The sequence below is a fragment of the Scyliorhinus torazame genome, chromosome 9 (assembly GCF_047496885.1).
Source record: "Scyliorhinus torazame isolate Kashiwa2021f chromosome 9, sScyTor2.1, whole genome shotgun sequence".
In the NCBI taxonomy this organism is placed as follows: domain Eukaryota; kingdom Metazoa; phylum Chordata; class Chondrichthyes; order Carcharhiniformes; family Scyliorhinidae; genus Scyliorhinus; species Scyliorhinus torazame.
This window is the reverse complement of record NC_092715.1, coordinates 146511096-146529660: the sequence shown is the minus strand read 5'-3', so window position 1 is coordinate 146529660 and position 18565 is coordinate 146511096. Positions and strand designations below refer to the sequence as shown.

General features: G+C 47.4%; 1 protein-coding gene across 1 annotated transcript in view; it reads right to left on the bottom strand.

Moving 5' to 3' along the window:
- ostf1 (osteoclast stimulating factor 1) overlaps positions 1-18565 on the bottom strand; it is a 118269-nt gene that overhangs the window by 73336 nt on the left and 26368 nt on the right. The window lies entirely within an intron of this gene.

Here is an 18565-nt window from a genome sequence, read left to right as displayed (position 1 = left end):
ACGTTTATCCTCTAACTGCAATACACACACACTAAAACTAAGAAAGAGCGGGAAACTCCTCATATAGTTCCTGTTAGTGTTGCCATCTAGTGATTATCTGACTGTACATGAACTAATCATGTATTAACATATACAGAGATCACTGCAGTGATGAGTTGCTTTCTTGAACCGCTGCAGCCCTCGAGATGTATGTACACCCACTGTGCTGTTAGGGAGGGAGTTCCAGGATTTCACCCAACGACAGTGAAGGAACGGCAATATATTTCCAATTTGGGGTGGTGAATGACTTGAAGGGGAACATCCAGGTGGTGGGGTTCCCATGTATCTGCTGCTCTTGCCCTTCTAGATGGTAGTGATCATGGGTTTGGAAGGTGCTGCCCAAGGAACCTTGGCGAGTTATTGCAGTGCAGTACACAAGGCTGTCACTGTTCGTCGGTGCTGGAGGATTTAAATGTTTGTGGAAGGGGTGCCAATCAAGCCAACTGCTTTGTCCTGGATGTTGTTGAGCTTTTCGAGTGTTGATGGAACTGCACTCACCCAGGCAAGTGGAGATTATTCCATTACACTCCTGACTTGTGCCTTATAGAGGGTAGACAGGCTTTGGGAAGTCAGGAGGCGAGTTACTCGCCGTAGGACAGACAGAGAGAACAGTTGGCAGGTTATTGCAACTGAGCCAGAAAGGTGAGCGGCAGCTTCAAAATTTACGGTGTTCCTGCTCTTGTAGTACAGACCACTTACCCTGGGGTGGTGAGTCTTCTTCAGAGGCACCGGCAACTAAACCGAAAAAGAGCATACATTGGTGGGGGATGGTGGAGGAAGATGAGCTCATTACAGTGTGTGTCGGGGAGAAGCTGTGGGGCCGATAACTGTGCGTTTCTCATGGGAGAGGAGTGAATTACTGTGTGTTAGGGGAAAGAGAAGAGTTGATCTTAATTCTTTCATGGGATGTGGGCGTCTCTGGCAAGACCATCATTTGTTGTCTCATTGCCCTTCAACTGAATAGATTGCTAGGCCATGGTAGGAGACAATTAAGAGTCAACCACATTGCTGTGGATCTGGAATCACATGTAGGTCAGACCAGTAAGAATATCAGATTTCCTTCCCTAAAGAGCATTAGTGAAACATGGATTTTTAATGACAATCCATTTCAATTCCCAATTTAACAACAACATTTAAATTCCACCACTTGCTGTAGTGGGATTTGGATCCTGTATGAGTATATAAAATATTAGCATTTTTACAAAGTACCTTAATGATGTTGATATTATGTATATGTTGATCTATAACATGCAAACTTTAATAATTACATACCAAATGTTACTATGCTGCTTTTGAGTTTTATTTATAATATAATCATTGTCACAAGTAGGCTTACATTAATACTGCAATGCAGTTACTGTGAAAAGCCCCTAGTCGCCACATTCCGGCGCCTGTTCGGGTACACAGGGAGAATTCAGAATGTCCAATTCAGCTAACACCACGTCTTTCGGGACTTGTGGGAGGAAACCGGAGCACCCGGACGAAACCCACGCAGACACGGCGAGAACGTTCAGACTCCTCAACGACAGTGACCCAAGCCGGGAATCGAACCTGGGACCCTGGCGCTGTGAAGCAAAAGTTCTAACCACTGTGCTACCGTGATATTTGCTGGCACATTAATTTTCAGGTCTAGTCACATTGGAAAATAGTTAGCAAAGCTCTGGTGAAGCACTGCTTTATGACAATATTTTGTACAGAACTCAAAATTGAATTGAAAAACTCTATTGCCAATGATCTTGTATCAAAAACAAACCAATTTTAAAGTTAAAAAATCTGAACACAGCTAATGCATATTCATCATCTCATTGGATGTGAAGGATCATCTGATTTAAACAGCAGTCATAACATCTGCAAGCAACCAGATAAAATACAGATCTCAAGAGGCTAAGAAACAAAATGGCACAATTCTGAACACATCAGAAACAAGAAGGCATACAATGGTATCGCTGCTCAAGCCTGCAACCATATTTGGCAATTCTTTCACTGAGAAATAATTTGCACATTAAGCACAAGGACAGGGTGGAGGGGAAGAAACAGGAGCATTTCCACCACATTTAAAGGATAAGGGCAGGATGGTGCTCATAGCTGTAACCGCAAGCGCAGGAGAACTCCACTCCCTGCCACACAGCCACCCGAGAAAAAAAGTACACACTGATAGACATCTACCCACTGACCAACAGAGAGCCTGCCACACAATGGCAGAGAAATGCTTTAGCACAGTAAACCCAAGAATAGAGGTAAAACAGGGATCAGTGCCATTTACCCATGGAAAAGCCACACTGAAAAGGACTTCTGTTGGATTTGTGGCCTCACATTGTTGATTGTTTTAGTTTTTGGTGGGGTTGATGATCTCGTGCAATTCTGCACCCATGGGCTAATAGTTAATTCAATTTTACAACATTCATTGTCAAATTATGGTACTGAGCATGACAATAATTTCATCCATTTGGCAGAAGGCACCCAAAGTGAATAAGGGGTACAGTCACTTGGTTCCGGCCAGGTCATTTCTTATTTCAAGGTTACTTATTTTCTTCAGGTTACGGCGTGAAAATTAAACAAGGTGGCAGAAGCTTAAAGTTGCTGCTTCGGGGAGCACCTAAGGGAGGAAAGGCTTTGGGAGTATAGTTTTATCTGAATTCATTAGCAGTTTGAGATAAGCTCGTGAGAGAGAAGGCAGCTCTCACAACACTGCTAGAAGCAGTTGGTTTAGAAGGCTAGAGAAGGCACATCTCTCTCAGCTTTGCTAAAAGAGCCATACCATGTAGTAGCGGTTAAGAAATCTAGTGCTGATTGACTTCCGGGTGCGGCGATGACCAGCTAAGTCGCACGTTTCGGCAGCTCCCGGTGGAACGGACTTTTGGGCTCTTGATAGGAGCCCCAACGGCAATTTTAACGGCTGAAAACACCGTGCGGTAAACCAGAAGGGTGTTCCCCCTGGACACGGATGGAAAAAGGAGAGGAAAGTGGCCGGATTGCAGCGGATCCTTTGGAACAACGGCAAGGAAGGCAAGCAGAAACCAAGATGGCGTCGGAAGGTGGCAGTTTCATATGGGGCCCTGAACAACAAGAGTTCTTGAAACGCTGCGTGGAGGAGATAAAAAAGGAAATGAAGAAAGAGTTGTTGGCCCCGATATTACAGGCGATTGAAGGGCTGAAAGAGGAACAAAAGACCCAGGAGCAGGAGCTTCGGGTCGTGAAGGCGAAAGCAGCAGAGAATGAGAACGATATACAGGGTCTGGTGGTGAAATCGTAGATACAGGAGGCACACCAGAAACGATCTGTGGAGAGGTTGGAGGCACTGGAAAACAACGCAAGGAGGAACAACTTGAGGATTCTTGGCCTTCCTGAAGGTGTGGACGGGGCGGACGTCGGGGCATATGTGAGCACGATGCTGCACTCGTTAATGGGAATGGAGGCCCCGACGGGTCCGTTGGAGGTGGAGGGAGCATACCGAGTTATGGTGCGAGGATCGAGAGCAGGAGAAGCTCCCAGAGCCATAGTGGTGAGATTCCTCCGTTTTAAGGATAGAGAAATGGTCCTTAGATGGGCGAAGAAAACTCGGTGTAGTAAATGGGAGAACGCGGTGATCCGCGTCTACCAAGATTGGAGTGCGGAGGTGGCGAGAAGGAGGGCGAGCTTTAATCGGGCCAAAGCGGTACTTCACAAAAAAAAGATAAAATTTGGAATGCTGCAACCGGCAAGACTGTGGGTCACATATCAAGGGAGGCACCACTACTGTGAAACGGCGGATGAAGCGTGGACTTTTATTGTAGAAGAAAAATTGGAATGATTGGACTACGAAAATGAACGTTTGGACAAAGTGGTGGGACGAGTGGGGGGGGGGGCGAAGAGGGATTGTATGATTAATCCTGCGGTATGGTAACTTTTCTTTCTCCCACAGGTGGTCATGGGGGGAGGTGGGGAGGGAGAGGAGATGGGGCGTTGGCTATGGGAGGCGGGGCCGAGGGAGAAGCGCGGGCTTGGTTCCCGCGCTATGATAATTATGGCGGGAATAGAGAAGCAGGAAGGAGGGGGCGCCGCACGGGGCGAGCCGTGATCACGGGGGGATGCCGAGGTCAGCCAGAGTTTGCTGACTTCTGGGAGCAACATGGGGGGAGTAATTACGCTAGCGGGGGGTCTAGCGGGGGGGGGGGGGAGGGGGGAATTACTGGGTTGCTGCTGCTGGGGAAAGGGGGGAGTGGGTACGGGAAAGGATGGGCGGGGGGGGCACCGTCTGGGAGAAATACAGCTGCGTGGGAACTGGGCGAGAAGCTGGAAAAAGATGATGGCTAACCGGCAAGGGGGGGGGGGGGTGGGAAGCCCCCCAACTCGGCTGATCACGTGGAACGTGAGGGGGCTTAACGGGCCGATAAAGAGGGCACGAGTACTCGCACACCTTAAGAAACTTAAAGCAGATGTGGTCATGTTACAGGAAACGCACCTGAAACTGATAGATCAGGTTAGGTTGCGCAAAGGATGGGTAGGGCAGGTGTTCCATTCGGGGCTGGATGCGAAAAACAGGGGGGTGGCTATATTAGTGGGGAAGCGGGTAATGTTCGAGGCAAAGACTATAGTGGCGGATAACGGGGGCAGATACGTGATGGTGAGTGGCAAATTACAGGGAGAGATGGTGGTGTTGGTAAACGTGTATGCCCCGAATTGGGACGATGCCAATTTTATGAGGCGAATGCTAGGACGCATCCCAAACCTAGAGACCAGAAAGCTGATAATGGGGGGAGACTTCAACACGGTGTTGGAACCAAGGCTGGATAGGTCGAAGTCCAGGACTGGTAGGAGGCCGGCAGCAGCCAAGGTGCTTAAGGATTTTATGGAGCAGATGGGAGGGGTGGACCCGTGGAGATTCAGTAGACCTAGGAGTAAGGAGTTCTCGTTTTTCTCCCATGTCCATAAAGTCTATTCACGTATAGACTTTTTTTGTGTTGGGTAGGGCATTGATCCTGAGGGTGAGGGGAACGGAATATACGGCTATAGCCATTTCGGATCATGCCCCACACTGGGTAGACTTGGAGATAGGGGAGGAAACAAGAGGGCGTCCACCCTGGAGAATGGACATGGGACTAATGGCGGATGAGGGGGTGTGCTTAAGGGTGAGGGGATGCATTGAAAAGTACTTGGAACTCAATGACAATGGGGAGGTTCAGGTGGGAGTGGTCTGGGAGGCGTTGAAGGCGGTGGTTAGGGGGGAGCTGATATCAATAAGGACACATAAAGGGAAGCAGGAGAGTAAGGAACGGGAGCGGTTGCTGCAAGAACTTTTGAGGGTGGACAGACAGTATGCGGAAACACCGGAGGAGGGACTGTATAGGGAAAGGCAAAGGCTGCATGTGGAATTTGACTTGCTGACTACAGGCACTGCAGAGGCACAATGGAGGAAGGCGCAGGGTGTACAGTATGAATATGGAGAGAAGGCGAGCAGATTGCTGGCACACCAATTGAGGAAAAGGGGAGCAGCGAGGGAAATAGGGGGGGTGAGAGACGAAGATGGAGAGACGGAGCGGGGAGCGGAGAGAGTGAATGAAGTGTTCAAGACATTTTATAAAAAATTGTATGAAGCTCAACCCCCGGATGGGAGGGAGAGAATGATGGAGTTTTTGGATCGGCTGGAAATTCCCAAGGTGGAAGAGCAGGAAAGGATGGGATTGGGAGCACAGATCACGGTAGAAGAAGTGGTGAAAGGAATTAGGAACATGCAGACGGGAAAGGCCCCGGGACCGGACGGATTCCCAGTTGAATTTTACAGAAAATATTTGGACTTGCTCGCCCCGCTACTGACGAGGACCTTTAACGAGGCAAAGGAAAGGGGACAACTGCCCCCGACTATGTCAGAAGCAACGATATCGCTTCTTTTAAAGAAGGAAAAGGATCCGCTACAATGCGGGTCCTACAGGCCAATCTCCCTCCTCAATGTAGATGCCAAGGTCCTGGCCACGGTAATGGCAATGAGAATAGAGGAATGTGTCCCGGGGGTGGTTCATGAGGACCAAACTGGGTTTGTGAAGGGGAGACAGCTGAACACGAACATACGGAGGTTGTTAGGGGTAATGATGATGGCCCCACCAGAGGGCGAAACGGAGATAGTAGTGGCGATGGATGCCGAGAAAGCATTTGATAGAGTGGAGTGGGATTATCTGTGGGAGGTGTTGAGGAGATTTGGGTTCGGAGAGGGGTATGTTAGATGGGTGCAGCTGTTGTATAGGGCCCCTGTGGCGAGTGTGGTCACGAATGGACGGGGATCGGCATATTTTCGGCTCCATAGAGGGACAAGGCAGGGATGTCCTCTGTCCCCATTACTGTTTGCACTGGCGATTGAGCCCCTGGCGATAGCGCTGAGAGGTTCCAAGAGTTGGAGGGGAATACTTAGGGGAGGAGAAGAACACCGGGTATCTTTATATGCGGATGATCTGCTACTATATGTGGCGGATCCAGCGGAGGGGATGCCAGAAATAATGCGGATACTTGGGGAGTTTGGGGATTTTTCAGGGTATAAATTGAACATGAGGAAGAGTGAGCTGTTTGTGGTGCATCCAGGGGAGCAGAGTAGAGAAATAGAAGACCTACCGTTGAGGAAGGTAACAAGAGACTTTCGTTACCTGGGGATCCAGATAGCTAAGAATTGGGGCACATTGCACAGGCTAAATTTGACGCGATTGGTAGAACAGATGGAGGAGGATTTCAAGAGATGGGATATGGTAGCATTGTCAATGGCAGGGAGGGTGCAGGCGGTTAAGATGGTGGTCCTCCCGAGATTCCTCTTTGTGTTTCAGTGTCTCCCGGTGGTGATCACGAAGGCTTTTTTCAAAAGGATAGAAAAGAGTATCATGGGTTTTGTTTGGGCCGGGAAGACTCAGAGAGTGAGGAAGGGATTCTTACAGCGTAGTAGGGATAGGGGGGGGGGCTGGCACTACCGAGCCTAAGTGAGTATTATTGGGCCGCTAATATTTCAATGGTGAGTAAGTGGATGGGAGAGGAGGAAGGAGCGGCGTGGAAGAGATTAGAGAGGGCGTCCTGTAGGGGGACCAGCCTGCAGGCTATGGTGACAGCCCCATTGCCGTTCTCACCAAGGAACTATACCACGAGTCCGGTGGTGGTAGCTACACTGAAGATTTGGGGACAGTGGAGACGACATAGGGGAAAGACCGGAGCACTGGGGGGGTCCCCGATAAGAAACAACCATAGGTTTGCCCCGGGGGGAATGGATGGGGGATATGGAATGTGGCAAAGAGCAGGTATAACACAATTGAAAGATCTATTTGTGGATGGGAAGTTTGCGAGTCTGGGAGCGCTGACCGAGAAATATGGGTTGCCCCAAGGGAATGCATTCAGGTACATGCAATTGAGGGCTTTTGCGAGGCAACAGGTGAGGGAATTCCCGCAGCTCCCAACACAAGAGGTGCAGGACAGAGTCATCTCAAAGAAATGGGTAGGGGACGGTAAGGTTTCGGATATATATAGGGAAATGAGAGACGAAGGGGAGACTATGATGGACGAACTAAAAGGGAAATGGGAAGAAGAGCTAGGGGAGGAGATTGAGGAGGGGATGTGGGCAGATGCCCTAAACAGGGTAAACTCGTCGTCCTCGTGCGCCAGGCTAAGCCTGATTCAGTTTAAGGTATTACACAGGGCACATATGACTGGAACACGGCTCAGTAAATTCTTTAGGGTGGAGGATAGGTGTGCGAGGTGCTCGAGAAGCCCAGCGAATCATACCCATATGTTTTGGTCATGCCCGGCACTACAGGGGTTTTGGACGGGGGTGACAAAGGTGCTTTCGAAAGTAGTAGGAGTCCGGGTCGAACCAAGCTGGGGGTTGGCTATATTTGGGGTTGCACAAGAGCCGGGAGTGCAGGAGGCGAAAGAGGCCGATGTTTTGGCCTTTGCGTCCCTAGTAGCCCGGCGCAGAATATTGCTAATGTGGAAAGAAGCCAAGCCCCCGGGGGTGGAGACCTGGATAAATGATATGGCGGGGTTCATAAAGTTAGAGCGGATTAAGTTCATCCTAAGGGGGTCGGCTCAAGGGTTTACTAGGCGGTGGCAACCGTTCGTCGAATATCTTGCGGAACGATAGATGGGAGAGTACAAAGTAGGCAGCAGCAGCGGCCCAGGACTTGGGGGGGGGGGGGGGGGGGGGGGGGGGTGGCCTGAGACAAGGCAGTTGCCAATTAGGGCTAGTTTTATTTTTTGTTATTTAATATTTATTTATTTGCTGTTGTTTTTGTTTAAATTAAAAAAAGGACATTATTATCTGTATTGTTACAATGTTGTGTAAAGGATACACAATGTACTGTGTTGGTTGACCAAAAATTTTCAATAAAATATTATTTAAAAAAAAAGAAATCTAGTGCTGAGTTCTAAAGAGCCACTAATTATGGGACCGAGTAAATGAAGAGAAGTTTCCAAGAAGTCTGGAGTTAACAGAGCAGAGGAAACTGGGAACCTGAACAGTAAAGTCACAGGGTTAAAAAGACATCGGGTTGCAAGGCGCCAGAAAAATATCTGCAGTCATGCTCAGGCTTAAGAGAAATAATCTGTGGAAATTGGTGGCTGTATCTCAAATTTTCTGTAAAAGTCTTTAAGACAAAGGAAACCTGAAGAGGGAGGTGTAAAACCCGAAAGCAAAACCTTCATGGAAGCAGCTGAGGGAAAGCATTATTTAAAAGACATGGGATGGCACAGAGGCACATTGGTTAGCACTACTGCCTCACAGGGCCGAGGACCTGGGTTCAATCCCAGCCATTGGTTACTATCCATATGGAGTTTGCACATTCTCCCAGTGTCTTACCCCTACAACCCAATGATGTGCAGGGTAGGTGGATTGGCCATGCTAAATTGCTCCTTAACTGGACAAATTAAAATAAAGTGCTGAAAGTATGTCTTTTTGAAAGCAGAATTAAAAATCACCCGTTTGGAAGCCAGAGGTCAGTGCGACAAGGTGGCTCATGGTGGGGTATTCTTTGAGGAGAAATTCACTCGGATTCAGAGGAAGTGTATTTGACTACAGCCAACTTGTATGTTTAAAGGGACTGTGTGTTACTGAGACCATTGTAGCCTAGGAAGTGTTTTTCAAACTTTTTTTCACGGGACCCACTTTTGCCAACTGACCGAACGTCGGGACCCAAGTCACATTTGCTTACCTTCAATAGAACAAAGAAAAAAGAACAGAGAAAAATTACAGCAGAGGAACAGGCCCTTCGGCCCTGCAAGCCTGCGCCGATCCAGATCCTCTATCTAAAACTGTCACCTATATTCTAAGTATCTGTATCCCTCTGCTCCCTGCCCATTCATGTATCTGTCTAGATATATCTTAAATGGCACTATCGTGCCCGTCTCTACCACCTCCGCCGGCAATGCGTTCCAGGCACCCACCACCCTCTGCGTAAAGAACTTTCCACGCATATCTCCCTTAAACTTTTCCCCTCTCACCTTGAATTAGTGACCCCTAGTAATTGAGTCCCCCACTCTGGGGAAAAAGCTTCTTGCTATCCATCCCGTCTATACCTCTCATGATTTTGTAGACCTCAATGAGGTCCCCCCTCAACCTCCATCTTTCTCATGAAAATAATCCTAATCTACTCAACCTCTCTTCATAGCTAGCGCCCTCCATACCAGGCAACATCCTGGTGAACCTCCTCTGCACCTTCTTCAAAACATCCACATCCTTTTGGTAATGTGGCGAACAGAACTGTACGCAGTATTCCAAATGTGGCTGAACCAAAGTCTTATACAACTGTAACATGACCTGCCGACTCTTGTACTCAATACCCCTTCCGATGAAGGAAAGCATGCCGTATGCCGCATACCTTCTTGACCACTATCGACCTGCACAGCCACCTTCAGGGTACAATGGACCTGAACACCCAGATCTCTCTGCACATCAATTTTCCCCAGGACTTTTTCATTTACCGTACAGTTCGCTCTTGAATTGGATCTTCCAAAATGCATCACCTCGAATTTGCCCGGATTGAACTCCATCTGCCATTTCTCTGCCCAACTCTCCAATCTATCTATATTCTGCTGTATTCTCTGACAGTCCCTTTCACCATCTGCTACTCCACCAATCTTTAGTATCATCTGCAAACTTGCTAATCAGACCACCTATACCTTCCTCCAGATCATTTTATGTATATCACAAACAACAATGGTCCCAGCACGGATTCCTGTGGAACACCACTGGTCACAGTTCTCCATTTTGAGACACTCCCTTCCACCACTACTCTCTGTTTCCTGTTGCCCAGCCAGTTCTTTATCCATCTAGCTAGTACACCCTGGACCCCATGAGACTTCACTTTCTCCTTCAGCCTACCATGGGGAACCTTATCAAATGCCTTACTAAAGTCCATGTACATGGCATCTACAGCCCTTCCCTCATCAATCAACTTTGTCACTTCCTCAAAGAATTCTATTAAGTTGGTAAGACATGACCTTCCCTGCACAAAACTATGTTGCCTATCACTGATAAGTCTATTTTCTTCCAAATGGGAATAGACCCTATCCCTCAGTATCTTCTCCAGCAGCTTCCCTACCACTGACGTCAGGCTCACCGGTCTATAATTACCTGGATTATCCCTGCTACCCTTCTTAAACAAGGGGGCAACATTAGCAATTCTCCAGTCCTCCGGTACCTCACCCGTGTTCAAGGATGCTGCAAAGATATCTGTTAAGGCCCCAGCTATTTCCCCTCTCACTTCTCTCAGTAACTTGGGATAGATCCTATCCGGACCTGGGGACTTGTCCACCTTAATGCCTTTTAGAATACCCAACACATCCTCCCTCCTTAAACCGACTTGACCTAGAGTAATCAAACATCTATCCCTAACCTCAACATCCATCATGTCCCCCTCCTCAGTGAATATCGATGCAAAGGCGGGAACCGGAAGTTCGACCCGCGGACTTCTGGGAAGCCCCCCCCCCCCCATAACCAATAAATTCTGGTGGAGAGGTAACCCGAGACAATACACGTGTAGTGTCTCCCACCCACCCTCCTCCTCTAACCTAATAATAAGATCCATTGGTGTGAGGTAAGTGCCATATTATATTATTATTATTAGCATTATTATATTATTAGAATTGCGCAGGTCAAGGAGACACAGCCTGAGTGAGAGAGATACAGACAGTGAGAATTTGGTAGTTTGGTGCAGTGAGGTAACCAGGAAAGGCAAGTGGTTAATCTAATTGTGCTGTTTTTCAGTTAAAAGTGCAGTGTAGATTAGTGTCTGATTGGCTGAAGCTGCCCCCACCATAAACTTAAATTAAACTAATTAATTAATTAGTGATGGCTGGTCAAGTGATGTGCTTTAGCTGCTTGATGTGGGAGCTGGCAGATCCCATTGCGAGCTGCAGCGACCACATCTGCAGTGAGGTGTTGGCTGCTCGAAGAGCTCCGGCTCAGAGTTGATGAGCTGGAGTCTGAGCTTAAAAAAACTGAGGCACATCCGGGAGGGGGAGACTTACCTGGACACTGTTTCAGGAGGCAGTCACACCTGTCAGAGTAAGTAGTTTAAATCCTGCCAGTGGCCAGGGACAGCAGGGTGTGACTGCAAGTCAGGCAGGTAAAGGGAACCAGCAGTCAGGAACTCAGGAGCCTCAGCCCTTGACTCTGCCCAACAGGTATGAGGCACTTGCTCCCTGTGTGGATGGCGAACAGGGCTGCAGGAAGGATGAGTCAGCTGACCAAGGCACCATGGTTCAGCAGGCCATTCAAGGAGAGGGAGTAAATAGGCAAGTTGTAGTTTTAGGGGATTCTATTATCAGGGGGTTGATAGTATCCTTCGTGAGCAGGATAAAGAGTCCCGCATGGTATGTTGCCTGCCCGGTGCTAGGGTGCGGGACATCTCTGACCGGCTTGAAAGGATACTGGAGAGGGAGGGGGAGGATCCAGTTGTTGTGGTCCATGTCGGTACCAACAACATAGGCAAGTCGAGGAAAGAGGACCTGTTTAGAGATTATAAAGAACTAGGATTCAAATTAAAAAACAGGACCTCAAGGGTCATAATCTCTGGATTACTGCCCGAGCCACGTGCAAATTGGCATAGGGAGGCAAGAATAAGGGAAGTTAACACGTGGCTGAAAGAGTGGTGTGGGAATGAGGGGTTCCTTTTCATGGGATAGCTGAAGAAATAGTGGAGGCGTTGGTGATGATGTTTCAAAAGTCACTGGAGTCAGGGAAAGTCCCAGAGGATTGGAAAATCGCTGTTGTAACTCCCCTGTTCAAGAAGGGAACAAGGAAAAAGATGGAAAATTATAGGCCAATTAGCCTAACCTCGGTTGTTGGCAAGATTCTAGAATCCATTGTTAAGGATGAGATTTCTAAATTCTGGGAAGTGCAGGGTCGGATTACGACAAATCAGCATGGATTTAGTAAGGGGAGGTCATGCCTGACAAACCTGTTAGAGTTCTTTGAAGAGATAACAAATAGGTTAGACCAAGGAGAGCCAATGGATGTTATCTATCTTGACTTCCAAAAGGCAAAGGCAAAGGATAAGGTGCCTCACGGGAGACTGCTGAGTAAAATAAGGGCCCATGGTATTCGAGGCAAGGTACTAACATGGATTGACGATTGGCTGTCAGGCAGAAGGCAGAGAGTTGGGATAAAAGGTTCTTTTTCGGAATGGCAACCGGTGACGAGTGGTGTCCCGCAGGGTTTAGTGTTGGGGCCACAGCTGTTCTCCTTATATATTAACGATCTAGATGACGGGACTGGGGACATTCTGGCTAAGTTTGCCGATGATACAAAGATAGGTGGAGGGGCAGGTAGTATGGAGGAGGTGGGGAGGCTGCAGAAAGATTTAGACAGTTTAGGAGAGTGGTCCAAGAAATGGCTGATAAAATTCAACGTGGGCAAGTGCGACGTCTTGCACTTTGGAAAAAAGAATAGAGGCATGGACTATTTTCTAAACGGTGACAAAATTCATAATGCTGAAGTGCAAAGGGACTTGAGAGTCCAGGTCCAGGATTCTCTAAAGGTAAACTTGCAGGTTGAGTCCGTAATTAAGAAAGCAAATGCAATGTTGTCATTTATCTCAAGAGGCTTGGAATATAAAAGCAGGGATGTACTTCTGAAGCTTTAGAAAGCATTAGTTAGGCCCCATTTAGAATACTGTGAGTAATTTTGGGTCCCACACCTCAGGAAGGACATACTGGCACTGGAGCGGGTCCAGCGGAGATTCACACTGATGATCCCAGGAATGGTAGGCCTAACATACGATGAACGTCTGAGGATCCTGGGATTATATTCATTGGAGTTTAGGAGGTTGAGGGGAGATCTAATAGAAACTTACAAGATAATGAATGGCTTAGATAGGGTGGATGTAGGGAAGTTGTTTCCATTAGCAGGGGAGACTAGGACCCGGGGGCACAGCCTTAGAATAAAAGGGAGTCACTTTAGAACAGAGATGAGGAGAAATTTCTTCAGCCAGAGAGTGGTGGGCCTGTGGAGTTCATTGCCACCGAGGGCGGTGGAGGCCGGGACATTGAGTGTCTTTAAGACAGAAGTTGATAAATTCTTGATTTCTCGAGGAATTAAGGGCTATGGAGAGAGAGCGGGTAAATGGAGTTGAAATCAGCCATGATTGAATGGTGGAGTGGACTCGATGGGCCGAATGGCCTTACTTCCGCTCCTATGTCTTATGGTCTAAAGTACTCGTTAAGAATCTCACCCATTTTCTCTGACGCCACGCATAACTTTCATCCTTTGACCTTGAGTGGGCGAACCCTTTCTCTAGTTACTCTCTTACTCCTTATATATGAATAAAAGGCTTTGGGATTTTCCTTAACTCTGTTTGTGAAAGACATTTTACATAGAATTTACAGTGCAGAAGGAGGCCATTCGGCCCATCGAATCTGCACCGGCTCTTGGAAAGAGCACCCTACCCAAGGTCCACACCTCCACCCTATCCCCATAACCCAGTAACCCCACCCAAAATGATCCCTTTTAGCCCTCTTGATTCCTCGTTTCAGTTTAGTCCTACATTCCCAATATTCTTCCAAAGCTTTGTCTGTCTTCAGTCGCCTAGACCTTATGTATGCTTCCTTTTTCCTCTTAGCTAGTCTCACAATTTCACCTGTCATCCATGGTTCCCTAACCTTGCCAATTCTATCCCTCATTTTCACAGGGACATGTCTGTCCTGCACTCCAATTGACCTCTCTTTAAAAGCCTCCCACATATCAAATGTGGATTTACCTTCAAACAGCTGCTCCCAATCCACATTCCCCAGCTCCTGCCGAATTTTGTACAGTTGGCCTTCCCCCAATTTAGCACTCTTCCTTTCGGACCACTCTCGTCTTTGTCCATGAGTATTCTAAAACTTACAGAATTGTGATCACTATTCCCAAAGTAATCCCCGATTGAAACTTCAACCACCTGGCCGGGCTCATTCCCCAACACCAGGTCCAGTATGGCCCCTTCCCGAGTTGGACTATTTACATACTGTTCTAGAAAACCCTCCTGGATGCTCCTTACAAATTCTGCTACATCTGGACCCCTGACACTAAGTGTATCCCAGTCAATGTTGGGAAAATGAAAATCTCCTATCACCAGCATCCTGTTGCTCTTGCATCTTTCCATAATCTGTTTACATATTTGTACCTCTATCACACGCTCGCTGTTGGGAGGTCTGTAGTACAGTCCCAACATTGTTACCGCACCCTTCCTATTTCTGAGCTCTGCCCATATCGCCTTACTGCTCGAGTCCTCCATAGTGCCCTCCTTCAGCACAGTTGTGATATCCTCTCTTGACCAGTAATGCAACTCCTCCACCCTTTTACCTCTCTCTCTATCCCGCCTTGAATCCCCTATGACTATAGCCCTTCCATTCTTTTTCCCGCCCTTCATGTACAGCAGAGCCAGCCACAGTGCCATGAATCTGGCTACTGCTGCCTTCCTCTGGTGAGCCATCTTCCCCAACAGTATCCAAAACGGTATACCTGTTTTGGAGGGAGATGACCGCAGGGGACACCTGCACTGCCTTCCTGCTTTTTCTCTGCCTTTTGGTCACACATTCCTGTTCTCCCTCAGCAATCCTAATCTGTGGTGTGATCAATTCGCTAGACGTGCTATCCACGACCTCCTCAGCATCGCAGATGGTCCGAAGTGAGTCCATCCGCAGCTCCAGAGCCGTCATGCAGTCGAACAAGAGCTGCAGCTGGACACACTTGCCCGCACGTGAAGGAGCCAGGGACATCAGCCACGTCCCTGAGCTCCCACATTGAGCAAGAGGAGCATAACATGGGTCTGAGATCTCCTGCCATTTTTAATCTTAAGCTCAACTTAGTCCAATTATAATATCAAATAATAGATAAAAGGAAAAAAATGAAAAATTGTTACCAATCAAACGATAAAAAAGAGAAATAGAAAAACTCTACCTTATCAACACACCTCAGGGAAAAGAAAAACTACTTACCAGTCATCAGCCAATCACTTACCTGCTGGCTGTGACATCACGGTTCAACTTCTTTCTACTTCTACCTGCCCTCGAGTCTCCCTCTTGATCTTTACTCGGCTTGGATCCTTACAGTGATTGTTTTTTTTTTGGTTAGGAGGAGGAGGTAGGGAGGGAAGCATTTAAGAAGTGTTTGGGGTTTAACTGTCACTTGACAACAGCTCCTCCACAAATCACCTTCTGGATACAGTGACCGCATGCACGGATGCAAATCTTGCCGGCAACAGCCAATCAGCAGCTCCATTCTGCTGCCCTCTGCTGGATGCTTGCCTTCACTTGAACATGGAGGGCGTCTTGCTCAGGTACAACTTCTGGATACTGTGACCACAATGCACTGATGCAAATTTTCCCCGTAACAGCCAATCAGCGGCTCCGCTCGGCTGCCCTCTGCATAAGTAAGCAGGCTTGGTCCTCACAATCTCACTCCAATCAGGTTTCATGTCTTGTAACCAGTCGATCCAGTTTTATTTCATTTCCTGCCTACAATCTTCCATTGAATTTTAGGCTTCTTGCCGCCTGCCTCTTCCAGCATTTGTTGCTGCCATTGAGCAAACACACCTTCAAATTTTTTTTGTCTTCCATTTATTCCACTCTTCCTTTTAACTGTGATTTTCGTTGCAAACATAATGAAAGGGACCATGAGTTGGGATTGGCAGGGCAGCACGGCAGCGCAGTGGTAGCACTGCAGTCTCACGGCGCCGAGGTCCCAGTTTAATCCCGGCTCTGGGTCACTGTCCGTGTGGAGTTTGCACATTCTCCCCGCGTTTGCATGGGTTTCGCCCCCACAACCCAAAGATGTGCAAGGTAGATGGATTGGTGCAGGGTAGGTGGATTGAACATGGTAAATTGCCCCTTAATTGGAAAAAATGAATTGGATGCTCTAAATTTATATTTTAAAAAAATGATTTGGGCATGGCCAAAGGCAGAGGAACAGCTAGCAGAAAGCACATGGAGCCTGTTTCAATAGTTTCCCTGACAGCTGGGAAGTGATAAAATAATGTGATTGCGCATCGTCCATCTGGCATTGCTCACATTTCTGAGAAACGATTTGTGATCAAGGATGGCCTGATTTGCTCTACAACTTCCATGTAATACTTTCATTCTTAATTCTGTTGGGTTTTTAAACAGACGGTAACACAAGGTAACGCCAGCAGTCGGGCGGAATCATTGATAATCCGCTGGTATTTCCCCTCACTGGCTGGAATCCGGTCTACGATGTTCACGATATCTCTCAATTTTTAAATATCCGGAGCACCCGGAGGAAACCCATGCAGACACAGGGAGAACATGCAGACCCCGCACAGTCAAGGTGCTGTGAAGCCACTGTGCTAACCACTGTGCTACCGTGCTGCTCAATTGATTGATACTGAAGCTGACAAAACTCAAAGCTATTTCTACAGACACTCGGAACGCCAGCATTGGGTATCTACTGAAATTCACAAAGCCAATCCATTTTAAGCACATGGCTACATTAGCAGTTTATACTTGTTAACACTTGATTCAGTGGCAGCCCCTACCTGCACATGGTCATATTGCCAACGCAGAGGTAATTTCCCCAACACCTGCCACAAAGAAATTAAAAGCTGACCAGTCTGACGTCTGTTGTGGATATTTACAAGAACCGCTCACTCGTGACAGATTGATTCAACACAGGAATGACTGCAAAGAAGTATCGCAAAAATGGTTCGTAGTTTTGAAAAATATTTTTAAAAATCGATGGAATGCATGATTATTTCCCCCCCCCCCCCCCCCACCACCAAAAAAAATCTGGTTCAATCTTTTTTGTAAGATTAAACCAATCAATCTATGCTTAAAATGGATTTGCTTTGTGAATTTATGGAGTTTGCACTTTCTCCCTGTGTCTGCGTGGATTTCCTCTGGGTGCTCAGTTTCTTTTCACAGTCCAAAGATGTGCAGGTTAGGTGGATTGGCCATGGCAAATTGCCCAAAGGTTAGGTGGCGTTATGGGGATAGGGGCTTCTATCGGAGCAAAGGCTGGTGCAGCCTCGATGGGCTGAATGGCGTCCTTCTGCACTGTAGGGATTCTATTCTATGATTTTGAGGGAGTTCGACAGCTGATCAAACGGCTACTAATCGGGAGCAACGGAGTTTGGGAATGCCCAAAAGGCCAGAATTAGATGAAGACAGGGAGGGATGTAGAGTTGGCAGAGGTTAGAGAGACAGGAAGTAACTTGAAAAGATGAGGATTTTAAAATTGTGGCTATACTTGACACATTTGGCTGTTAATATTGTTGTTCACTACTTTGTTCTCTATGGCCTCGTTTGAACAATTGTAAGGATGTACTAAATTGCTCAATATCAAAATAATGGTCAAAGGACTTAAAAGTTTTTGAATCTATTTAGTGATTTACAAATGCTTTGGAATGGGCGACATGGTAGCACGGTGGTTAGCATGCACAGCACCCGTCCCCCAGGTTCGATTCCCGCTTGGATCACTGTCTGTGCGGAGTCTGCACGTTCTTCCCCTGTCTGCGTGGGTTTCCTCCGGGTGCTCCAGTTTCCTCCCAAAAGACGTGCTTGTTAGGTGAATTGGACATTCTGAATTCTTCCCCAGTGTACCCGAACAGGCGCCGTAGTGTGGCGACTAGGGGAGTTTCACATTAACTTCATTGCCGTGTTAATGTAAGCCTACTTGAGACACTAATAAAGATTATATGACAGAGCACATGACATGTAGATAATTTACTTCACATTCTGAGCCATACAGTATATCTGGCAAAGAAAAAAGTAATATGTGGTGTTGGGAGACGCTGGGAATATGTGCCACACCCTTTAAAATTATACCTGTTTGTATCTTCCACCTTCCCCCTCCAGAAGCAAGGTGGTTCAAAAACCAATTTTCCTCGAGGCGTGCTATTCTACTTCAACATGACTACTGCTCGCATTAAGTCACAAAAATAGAAGTACGATTTGAAACATTTCTCCTGATTTAATAACCCCAATACATGTCTCCCCACTTCCACCACCCACCCCGATTAGACCATTTCTACAGCCGTCCAACAGAAATAGGTGAGTTGGAGTGGGTGCAAGAATAAGGGGCCTCCCAGGC